The sequence below is a fragment of the Symphodus melops genome (genome assembly GCF_947650265.1).
Source record: "Symphodus melops genome assembly, chromosome: 3".
Classification (NCBI taxonomy): Eukaryota; Metazoa; Chordata; class Actinopteri; order Labriformes; family Labridae; genus Symphodus; species Symphodus melops.
In genome coordinates, this window is record NC_136693.1 from 15,239,413 (window position 1) to 15,251,091 (window position 11,679).

Here is an 11,679-nt window from a genome sequence, read left to right on the forward strand (position 1 = left end):
CTTTGAGCCATTCATAAAGCCCCTTTTCTGTTGGATGCACCGGTGCTGTGCCAAATGCCATGACTTATGGATGAGCTAGCCATATATTGTTTTCACTGCCTTTTAGGTAACATGTCAAAGTGACTCACAGCTCCGCTCTGGCGGCAGAGGCGGCGGCTGGTCCAATGGTTAGAGCAGCATCGTGCAGTAAATAATAACATGGTGGGTGTTGTTTACAATTCAATTACAACCACACGCTGGCAGAGGGAAAGACAAAGGCATACAGTCACAGGAGACATCAGTGTGGAGACGCACTGTCAATATTTAGCTTCGCCCCCACTGCTATTTATGACTGAGGTGTCTTTTCATGCATTCAGCTATTGTTTGTGCACATTTCAAATTGTTTTCTCACTACCCTGAGATAAGCAAAGAGGAAGTAAAGTGGAACGTTTGTAAAAAAAAAAAAAGGTGAGATTTCTTGAAATGACTACAAACAATCAATAAAGTTTAAATGCTACAAAAGGTTGAATAATTAAAAAAAAAACTGTCAATACACAAGTCAGAGTTCATGAAATGTATGAATATACAGACATTATATGACAATTTTTTTCCTTTCCCATCAGTCCTAAAATAATCTCTATGCAAAAACTAAAAAAAAACCCAACAACATTACAATCAACATGTGGACGCCCCTGAATAAACAAGTCTTAAAAAGGCAGCACTGCTGGTGCACAAAACTGAGCAGCCACATTTTAAATGTCTTGGGCAGGATGTTCATCAGAGTGTGGTTTCCCCAAAAATCCCAAACAAATCTAACCCGTCTATAAATGGTTATTTGGTCATATTCAGCCATACATGCATCCGGTGAGAAGTGAAGAGGAGAGATTCTTTATTACACAGAAACAACCTCTGCAAACACATGTGGCCGAGCGGCTGCAACCTGAGCTGTTCATACTGGTACCTGGTTAAGATATCTGTCAGAAACTTGTGTATCTTTTAAAAGAACAACCAAGACATGAAACAACAATCAAAGGTTTTTGCATCCTGCATCAATCAACAAGCGGAAAAATATAATCATCATATTCACTGACTTTTATCAGCAAATGTAAACAATCAAAATGAAAGTCTACTTTGAAATCAAAGACCACATGAGTGTGTGTTCTTGGAAAAGTACATTTGCTCCACTAAAATGGTTGCTATTACAAATTCATCATTAACTTCTAATTTGATGGTTTGTATGATTAATTATGAGCATGATGGGCGCTTTCAATTTTCCCAGCATGCTCTGTTATGGGGCGGAGGTGCAGATCTGAGCACAGCGGCAGCAGCTTGGGAGGTGCTGTGAAGCGTTCTCGACAGCTGCACAGGATGTTACAGCCCTCCACACGTCGAGGTGTCACCAGCAGCGTTTTTACATTTCCAATTTAAATCTCAGATTCCTGCCAAATGTCAACTTCAAAATAAAGTTGTGCTCCTTGTTGCCTCCTAATAACAATCTGTGTACTTTCGACAGTGTCACAAACATGCAGGGCTCAATTAATAAATTTGCTCTGTTCTTTTTTCCCCCCCAGTTCTTCTTGTAATATATTCACAAATGTCTGTTTAAAGCACAATACACAATGAGATGAGACACTGTTCAACTTCCTTTAAAATGTCTAAGATTTATGAGAAACATGGTAAATTTGGAAAATATTGCTCTTTATTTTATTTATCGAAATGTAAAAAAAAAACATCATTTTGTGAAATATTTGAAAAGTCAGTTTTAGTGACATTCGACTAGTTATGGCATCATCATTATTATTATTCTGCATTCAAGTATAATTGGTTCATAATCTTATCATAAAATGTTACCTCTACTTAATATGTTTGAACTGAGGGAAAATGTCCTTTTAAGAGTATTTTACATATATAGATAGTTCAACATCCACTTTAAGAACATATTTAAGCTTATGTATGTACACCACTTTCATTCTGTCGCTTGTATCTTGAGAATTTTAAAGGAAATAGGTAGCCAAAGTGCCACCTGACCTTCAGGTGTATTCTGTTTCAAACTTAACACAATCAACAACAATGACTGAGTAAACTTCCTATAAACAGATAAAAGAAAAAAGCAAATACGAGAAGTAAAGTGCTGTTCCTCAATCTGAGGCAGAGGCAGCGGGACGTTTGTGCCTGGCTTCCTCCACAGTCTGGAAAATCCTCCCCACATTACAACCATTGTGAGAGCAGCTTTTCTTTCACAGTCCAAAGATCAAAACAGCAGCCATGTTTCCAGGGAACAAATGTCTTACCAGCTGGGCTGGTGTGAACACAGATATAATGCTGACAGGAAGCCGAGGCAGTCACTTGTAGAGCCAATTATGGGCAAAGCCATGGGGGCAGGTTTACAAACACTGCTTTTCTTCTATCGTGCAACTCAGAGGTGTATGATTAACTTCCTCTCCAAAAGTACCCAGGCAGCCCTGAATCTGCCTCTCTGTAGGTGGCAGAGCTGGTGAGTCGAGGCATAGCCTGGCCGACACCAGACTGCTAAACCAAACAAACCCTAGGCTAAAAGCATTCATTTTGTTGTTGTTTTTTTTTAAGTACTGACTGTATTTCCACATTCTTAGGCCTTTAACAGCTCTTCTTCAGGACCTGTTTAACTGTTTGGTCTAGACTAGTTTTACAGTACTTCCATCACTACGAGAATGCAGGTTACAGGCCTCTCCTGCAGCCACAGAAGCTCTACATTCTCCATTGGAGTCAGGAGGAATTCAGATTGACCCATCTGAAGAAAATACCTTTGCTTTCTAATTAAAGGCCTTTCATGTGAATGGGGGTTGAAAGAGCAGCTTAAAGTGTGTCCACTGCTGCATTCCCCCAAACAAAATCATTTTCTGGAGGATCACAGGAGCTTTTTCCTCAGCATTAATGTAAAAAAATTCCTGTTGTTAAATCTTGTTTGAATAAAATGAGTGTCCACAGTGAGTACCTCCTCCCATGTGGCTTTCTGGCAATGGTAGAGCAGGGTTACCAGCAAACAACAGTCCTTTAACTATCCATGGTCCAGCAGCCGACCCTCACTGCTGAATTGAAAAAGTTCCTTTCAGCACATCTGCCCTATTTGTGCGGCCTTTTCTTTACCTGACTTGCTCAAGAGATTCGTTTTATCTTAGAGGTCATTAAATTCAACTGGGCAACAAACAGTGGTGAATATAATTGTCCCCAATCTTTCCCTCACAGAATTCATGCTTGAGTCGTCTCAAATAAAGAGCATCCCTGCCAGCGAGAAGAAGGAGCTCACAATCAGCCTCCATAGGGGCGGCTCTATAGAAAAGAGTCCCTGTATCATACAGTCCCCCTTTACAACTCTACATTTCCATTTAATGACACCCTACATATTAACCCTGGTCAGCATCCAATTACACTGAATAAGAGATTTATCTGTCCCAGTGTGCAATTTAAAAATGTTTTTCATGCAACGCAGGGCAGAGGGGGAGCCGGTGCCCCTTTTTTATTTCCATCAATTCAGCATTCATTGAAGTGCAAGCTTGAGTTATTTCGAATCCATTAACTCTAAATACAGGTGATTCCCAGCCCCTCCATACACAGGACCACCGAGATTCCCTGTCACAGGGTGTTTGAGGGATCTAGAATGACACCAACACAACTGATTTGATGAGCTTTCCTCCACAGACCGGCACTCAACCAAACAAACTGTTCAGACAACCAACAGCGCTCCATTCATATTTAATTACAGCTTGCTAACATCCAACACAGATTACATTACAGACAACAAATATGGGAGAAAGAATTGCTATGAAATAATAACACATAGTGAGAGGATAATTCAGAGTGATTAGCATCATACAAATCGGACTAATAAAACTTAAGAGAATTAGATCAGATAGAAAGTCAGGGAGAGTAGCACTCGTCCCTCTTTTAATGCCATGTAAATAACACCAGGTGGTGAATATTTAGTATCAAATGTGGGACTCAGTCTGTGTCACATGACCCATCTCTGTGGGTGTAAAGTCACTGGTGTGCTCCCAGGCAACAAATGTGTGTGTTTGTGCATTTGAGTGTGTGTGTGTGTGTGTGTGTGTGTGTGTGTGTGTGTGTGTGTGTAGGTGTGTGTGCATGTGCACGCAGAGGGGGTTTAATTTAGCAGAAATGACCAAATGAGGAGTACAGCCATATCATGTCAGGTTTACTGTATGTAGCTCTTAAGAGCACAGACCAGCTCCCATAAATCTTTAACACTTACACCTGCTTTATAGTAATGTCTCTGTAGGTTTAAAGGCATCAGAAAGTTATATGATGGAAGTGATATTATTTCAGTATGAATTATTACATTCCCCATAGATTTTTGCTCACAATACAAACTTTTTTTTGTGTCAGATAGAGATTTATCTTCATAGTTCTTAAGATCATTCCAATGACTGAACTGAGTTGCAAAACAAAACGTTGTCTTAAATATTAAAAAGGCTCATGTCATTTTATTTGCAAGTAGAAGTGATTAAAAGAAACATAATATTATATAATTTTCTTCTTCTCCTTAGTATTCCTGTTGTTCCTGTTGTCCACACTTCCAAGCCATGGCAACAAAAAAGAATTTCTGGGAACCTAATACAAGCTAATTTTGTGTTTTATATAAAAAATGATAGTAAGCAAACTCCTGCACGTCTAATTTATACTGAGACATTGCGCAGGATTTTTTTTGTATTTTTTGATGGAACCGTTATACTGGCAAATGTATATATATATATATATTTGCCAGTATAAGGGTGTGTGTGTGTGTCTGTATATATATATATATATATATATACACATACAGACACACACACACACACATCTTTTCATGGGCCAAAAATTCCTGGAAATGCCTCTGCACATAAAAAAAATAAAGATACTGTATACCTGAACACACACACAGAACACACATTCATAGTCTCATGGTGTGTCATCGTCTGTTGGCGCCTGTCACTCAGTGGGGTCCTGGAATATGCACTGGGGCCATCGACAGGCATCTGTGTCAATGCCTTACAAACCTCAAGGCACCAGGCTGTAATTGGAACGACCAGCCTAATCCTCAGATCAAACCAGACTCATTGACAACCTAAGCGGGCGGCAATCCCAGCAGTGCCTTATTAGCAAGGCTGGCCTCTTTGCAGGGTGCTCTGGTGACATCACTTCGAGCCAAAAGATGCTGCAAAAGGCTTAAAGCAAACACACGACAATGTCAGATTTTGTAATATGAACATTTACATATGACATGGGCTGTAGTGTTTTGTTCTTTTGAATAAACTTGTGTTTTTTGTTTGTTCTACACTAGTAAAGATTCTCACCTTAAACGGACAAGGAACTATGCCAATTGGCCACTCAGTCAAAGAATGGAGGTTGCCATAGTAAAGCTTTTACATATCAAAATCGCAAGTGTCCGGTGTTCCCATCCTGTTTAGAGTTACTCCTAACTTCATAAACCTCAAATAAATCGTAAAAAGTGGAAACAATTACACTGCACTCCAAAGTACATTTTTGGTCATTGTTGCAAAAAACCACAAAAACAGGATGATCACGTAAACTTGAATAAATATTAAAAGAATAGTTCATCATTTTTGAAAAGGCACTTAGTCAGATTTTATATTTGAAAGCTTTTTACAGTGTTCCAGTATGTCATATTTTTTTAGAATTTGGTCGAAGGTCATGAGCAACTTAGTTTCTGTCTCAGACTGGCTTCTCCTCTCTTATTCCAGGTTGGGGAGATACAGGCTTGGTTGTTGATTAAAAACATGGGTTTAGAGTTGTGTGTGGATGAATGGTGAAAAGCTACGGTTGAGGCTTCCAACCATGTGCAAAGGAATGTTGATTGTGTTGTTGTTTTTAAATCAGCTTTGAGTTTTAATGAATTCATCAATAAGTAGGTGAGTATGAAATTGTAATTATAGAGCATATAACACTTTTCTGTATCTGACCTGGTGCTGTTTTCCTGCTTTAAATGTACAGCAGTTGGTGTGAGAGAAAAGAGTCAAAAAAGTTGTTGTAAATTCTTAGATATCTGCCGAATCCTCTTCACAGCTGAAATGGTGATCACTTCTCTGGCCAAAAATCTTTTGTCTCAAGGAAGCAGGTGAGGTTTATTATAGAAGTTAAATAGCTTTGGATGTTAAATGCCTTTCATATCACCTTGGACTGTCAACATAGTATTGATTCTCCCTATTCCTTAAACTTTATGATAGAAAAGTAAACCATCCGCTTCTCGGAGATTAACCCACCCAAACAAAGTGCCAGCCTACACAGTACATGCAAAGAATCACTCACAGCAACACCGGCTGCTTTGGTTGGTGCATACAGCAACAGATCAATGAGATGTTCAGACAAATAGCCAAAGATTTCTATATCTTGTGTCCTTAAAAGCTAAGTTGTGAAAAACCCTCAGCACACTGTTTGTTTGTGGCCATTCTCTCACTGCCACAAATGACAAATGCCTGAAATCCCAAGGTTTGATAGGTCAGATAAGATACTAAAATTGTTTATTTAGTATATTCACAGTGAGAGAATCATAATCTATTATGAAATCAAATCACATTATTTAGCATAAACGTCATGTAAACTGAAAGCTAACTCCTGCAATTTAATTCTAAATTAGACCAGAGCTTCTAGTCTATAGTCCAGTCAAGCTTAGTTTCTATTCATTTATTTTTCATCAAGTGTGATTTTAGCTCCTTTCAGTTTCATTTTGTTATGTAACACATACAAAATACAAAAATTAGCAATATAACCTTAATATCAGTATTCAAAAACTGTACATAGTTTTATTTAAAACAAAGAGAAAAAAGTAAGAGGCCAGCACTTTTGATAGGCTGAGTGGTCTGAGACAAATCAGAGAGCCAACAACCTGATGCTGATCTTGACATCAGTACTTCTGTGAATGTCTATGCTTGTGTATTTATGGTTCAATGTAAATGTGTGTGTTTAAGAGTGTATGTGTGTGTGTGTTTGTAGTTCCTGGCTTTTGTAAAAGCACTGGGAAGCTCGAGCCGTGCACCCAGGCATGTTTGTGCAGTGTAACCGAGGCTGACTGGCTGACCTCAGACTGTGTGGGCCCTTTAGCAGAAGATGAAGGAGCTTTTTCATCGACACAGGAACAGGAGGTATCGCCTTCCCTTTGCAGCAGCACTCATTCATGCCAGACACAATGCGTTATTATTGGTTTTGAATTGAAATGTTAATTTTGGGAACTGGGCAACTGGGTCTGAGAGCTTGCCTTGCTCATTTCTCATTTTTCACTTGGCTGAGGTGGTCTGATTGGATGGAGAGAGTTAACCCTGAGCTCTCCTTGAGTTACAATACTTTGGTTCAGTTCGGTAATGAATAAGGGCCTCAACATGCAGGGCTGTTGTATCTTCAGTGCAGCGTCATAGAAGAAGAGAAAAGTTGGAGTTAGAAGATGAAACCTGTGAACAGTCACTATTGATGCTGAAGGAGGAGAAAGCTGCTCTTTTAGTGCTGGAGCCGTGAGGTAGGCAGGTCAGCATTCTGCCACACAACACTACAGAAATGAGTGCATCAGCAGGCCCTCGCAAATCTATATGACGCAAATTAAACAGCATAATCAAATTGTTTGCGCAACCATTTAGCATCTCATCCTCTGGCTGCCTTGAGCCAAACTGACCACTGGAGACTAGCCAGCCACAGAAGTAACAAAGTAGGGCAATAACTAACAGCGATTAGAGGAATATTGATGGCCTGTGACACACAGTATCCTGAAAAAATGCTATTTGGTCAAATAGCTGCAATAATTAAGTATATGAGGGTCAGTCAATTTTATCTGCTGCTTTTATTTGGATCGATTATTTCGTAAACTGGCCAAGCCTCAGAGAGCATTATTGCTGAGTGGGGTGTTGATTTCATAGAGTAAGTGCTGCTGCCAAGATACACAGTAGCATCTCACAGAGGAGAGGAAGCACACAGGGGCAGTTAAGAGTGTTACAGAATATTAAATATGTCATCACATTGAATTTTTTTATTTTTTTTTTTTAAATCGCCCACTGTATATGCTGCATGTTTGTTTTGTGACATTTCAGTCATTCAATCCGGCATTTGATATCAAAGTAATGTTCTTGGAAGCTAAATCCATTCATACTTTACAGTTGACGAAGAAATAAGCATATTGTTGTGAAATATATACTCTCACCATGAACTGATAAACATTAGGTGAAAGCCAAAACATTGAAGTTTTGCTGTCCAGTGCATTTAATGTGACGCAGTGGTTAAAAATAAACCAAGCCATTTAGAGGCTTCTGTCTCTCTCTTGGTTGATTGATTAAACATTAACTAGCTGGATCTGGGATATTTCTTATTAATCACAGGTGGCACAGACTTAACTGAGCATGAGAAAGGCACGCACAAAGAGACTCACACATAAAATACACACACACACACAAATGTGCTATGCTTGAAACATGTCATCATAACATATGCCATTACGTGGACCCTTTAATCCAATAAGTGTTGCAGTTTTAGCACTTGTGGGAATGAATAATCTAACTCTAGTTGTGCAATTGAGACATACACACACACACACGCCCACACACATCTCCATATCAAACAGCACCTGGCAGGAATTGCCATGACCTAATGTGTTTCTTATCTTCCATTTGATTACACATTTTACAGAAGAACTTGTGTTCCCCCTGTCTGAAAATAATACGCACAACAGTATGTACATCCAAAGACAAAAAAAACTACCCTGGCTTAAGAAGTGAGTCATTTGAAAGGAGGGTGGCAGATCTGTGACCTTGAAAAGTTAGATACAGGAATGACACTTTCCTTATTTTCCCACAGAAGCACCTATCACACTCCAATAACGTCACTGAATATTCAGACTCTGTTGCAGGCTATTGCTTTGATGTGGCACTCATGTGGGTGGCCGGTATGCACAAGTCCAACGGCCTTTACTCTCACACTGACAGAGCTCTGAAACTAACTCTGAAATAGCTTCGCTTTTCTGGCTGTTACCATGGGTGACTTTTTTGTGCCTGAAGAGGCTTTTATGAGAAAATTGACAAAGTAACTATCCTTTCAGCTGTTTCCCTGATGAATAATGTACGCACTGCTTTAAAAAAAAAAAATAAAAAATAAAAAATCCAACAGCTTCAGGGTTGTCCCTGCACATCAGCTGTCATGGTATGATGTGGGTGTTGGTCCTGGTTGCAGGGTGTCTTACCGCAGCACACAGGTGCCCTTTTCACTCCAAGGCCGAAAATGACAAATTCAATAAACTCAAGACATCTCTGCGGAGCACCTATGGAATCAAACACACCTGACATGCGGCTGAAGGGCATCTTCCTCGTCCCCCCTGACATCCCGTCTTGACGCTTGATATCAATATCTACTAGGATGTAGAATAGCTCTCCATCTCACTAGCATGCTTTGACACTGTGAGAACGAATAAGAATATGTGTCAGAGGTTGTGGGACTGGAGGTAAGATTGTGATGCGGAAATTGAATCTGTAAGATGACATTAACAGAGAGTGTCCCCCTAACTTGGTGTGTGTTTGAGCCACAGAGCAGACAGGCCTGGCTAGGGTTACCGACAGTAATTCTGATGGTGAAAGGGCCACAATCAGCCTACTTAATCTCCAAGCTGTTCTTTAAAACCAGAGAAAGACGATCTGTCTCCTTTCTACAGTATGAAACAAGGAAACATGTGATTCATTGTCAAATGTAAATGCACATTAAATTAAATTTGCCTTTACAGGGCGGACAAACCTTCGACTCCAGGTTTTTTTTTGTGATAACAAAAACGGTGCTTGTACTCTGTCAAAAGAGACCATCTCATAAAGCTAGCCTGACCTAAAAGAACAAAGCCAGACATCAAATTTTAAAGAATTAGCATCACAATGGGTTTAATGTCCTGCTTTTGGTAAAAGCTCAGTAAAACAGCCTTGCAATTTCAGTGGTGATGATAAACTGGAGATACAGATAACGGGGGCTCTGTGCGTAGGACAAACCCTTACTGTATGTTTATTAGCATCCCTCAAGGTTCCCATCTGACCACAAGGGAAACAGAGCGCTGAGGCTGTTCTGCAAGCATGAGTGCCTTATTAAACAAAGGAGCCTCAAGTTTAGTGATTCTTCTCCAGGAGGAGCTCACATCAAGGCTCCCACCTGTTTGTCTGGGTGCTCCTTTGACACAATAGGTCATGAAATGCAATATGGCCTCATCCTTCTCCTTCTCACCACACAAAAGCCAAGGAGCGGATGAACTGCAAGATAAATGACCTTGACTTTTGGATAGTCTGTGCCATAAAAATAAACCATGCAAAGGCAATCTCCAAAACCTCATAAGACCAAAGCACAGCTTCAATGGAGAACAAACAGCAGCAGAATAAAGGGGGGAAAAGTGTCTGGCAGGATGGATAGTTCCTCAAAGACTTTGATTTCTCGCCTGTGATAACTGTGAGAGTGTACAGGCCGCTCCATGTTTGTACTTACAATCTAGAGGTCTTGTCCTCCAACCGACTGTATACACGCAGCAGACAGGCTCCATTTTCCACAGGAAGTACCATGGAACCACAGGAAGATAAAACCAGCCTGCAATGGCTGGAGGGAAAAATGACGAGGCAAATTAGGTTTTAAGTTTATACGTTACTAGAGCAATGATCACTTTCCTACACTTCAGTTACAAAAAAGAACTTAGGACATATTTTAATAAAGTTGAAATTTAATGAATGTGTTTTATTGGAGCCCCCAAAAGGAGCAAAGTTAAATCTATTAACTTCTAGATTTGTCAATTTAGGATCTCTTAGACAGAAACATATATTTTCACCTTATCCAGATGAGGAATCTTATTATAAATGAGATGTAGGAAAATAGCTCTACCATGAACTCAACTGAAGGATGTTAGGCTAAATAAATGTAAAGGGACCAGAGACATGTGTAGACCTTAGAACAGGCCTATCGCCTGGGTGACACTGATTGACAGTGTGGGCAGGTGTGTCCATGTGTCCAGGGAAAGTGAAGCTCAGCCAACTAAATGTGGCTCACCATTGTTCTCAGTGGGTCTTTGATCTCCCAGCGGTGGGCCAGAAACTCAGTGGGGAGTCCGGACCGGGCCCCAGGCTACAGTTTGTATCGACTCAGGAGGGATGACAGGACACGGCTGATGTTGTGGGAGGGGGCTAAGGCTTCGTCATTCTCTTTGTCTCAACCTGAACTGCACATTGACAGGCCACGGAGAAAAGACACGAGAGATGTTAAACAGATTTTACTCCTGTTTACTTTAAATCTCCCCAATGACATTGTTCATAAAATGTTTCTTTCTTCATTTGCTTTTGGTGGACACACACCTAGACACTCACACACACACACACACACACACACACACACACACACACACACACACACACACACACACACACACTACATCACTCACCAAGACTTGCAAATAGTTATGGAGATCACAAAAGCACAAATGTGTTGTTGCATTTATTTGTTTAACAGGACGATATATTCTTATACTTAAATATCCTTAGTTGTTTTTCTAACACATGTGACATGTTAGATGTCACTAGTAAGCATTTTTTAATGTTTTTGCTTTTTTTTTTTTAATTTCAATTAAGGCACCTGGTTTCACCCCCCTTGAACCATTGAAAGGTTAAGAAAATAACTTTATGACAACAAAGGCAGAATTAAGAAGATCATCCTAACTTA